This window comes from Halictus rubicundus, unplaced genomic scaffold, assembly GCF_050948215.1.
Source record: "Halictus rubicundus isolate RS-2024b unplaced genomic scaffold, iyHalRubi1_principal scaffold0345, whole genome shotgun sequence".
Lineage (NCBI taxonomy): Eukaryota > Metazoa > Arthropoda > Insecta > Hymenoptera > Halictidae > Halictus > Halictus rubicundus.
In genome coordinates, this window is record NW_027488886.1 from 88,262 (window position 1) to 89,343 (window position 1,082).

Sequence of the window (1,082 nt, forward strand, 5' to 3'; positions counted from 1 at the left end):
GATAGGATAGGATAGAGGATAGGATAGGATAGAGGATAGGATAGGATAGAGGATAGGATAGGATAGAGGATAGGATAGGATAGAGGATAGGATAGGACAGAGGATAGGATAGGATAGAGGATAGGATATTATAGAGGATAGGATAGGATAGAGGATAATATAGGGGATTGGATAGCATAGAGGATAGGAGACGATAGAGGATAGGATAGGATAGAGGATAGGATACGATAGAGGATAGGATAGGATAGATGATTGGATAGGATAGAGGATAGGATAGGATAGAGGATAAGATACGATAGAGGATAGGATAGAGAATAGGATAGGATAGAGGATAGGGGATTGGATCGGATACAGGATAGGAGACGGTAGAGGATTGGATAGGATAGAGGATATTATAGGATAGAGGATAGGATAGGATTGATGATAGGATAGGAAAGATTACAGGATAGGATACAGGATACGATATTATAGAGGAAACGATATTATAGAGGATAGGATAGGATAGAGGATAGGATAGGATAGAGGATAGGATAGGATAGAGGATAGGATACGATAGAGGATAGGATAGGATAGATGATTGGATAGGATAGAGGATAGGATAGGATAGAGGATAGTATACGATAGAGGATAGGATAGGATATAGGATAGGATAGGATAGAGGATAGGATAGGATAGAGGATAGGATAGGATAGATGATTGGATAGGATAGAGGATAGGATAGGATAGAGGATATTATAGGATAGAGGATAGGATAGGATGGAGGATAGGATAGGATAGATGATAAGATAGGATAGAGGATAACATAGGGGATTGGATAGGATAGAGGATAGGAGACCATAGAGGATAGGATATAATTGATGATAGGATAGGAAAGATTACAGGATAGGATACAGGATACGATATTATAGAGGATAGGATAGGATAGAGGATAGGATAGGATAGAGGATAGGATAGGATAGAGGATAGGATAGGATAGAGGATAGGATAGGATAGAGGATAGGATAGGATAGAGGATAGGATAGGATAGAGGATAGGATAGGATAGAGGATAGGATAGGATAGAGGATAGGATAGGATAGAGGA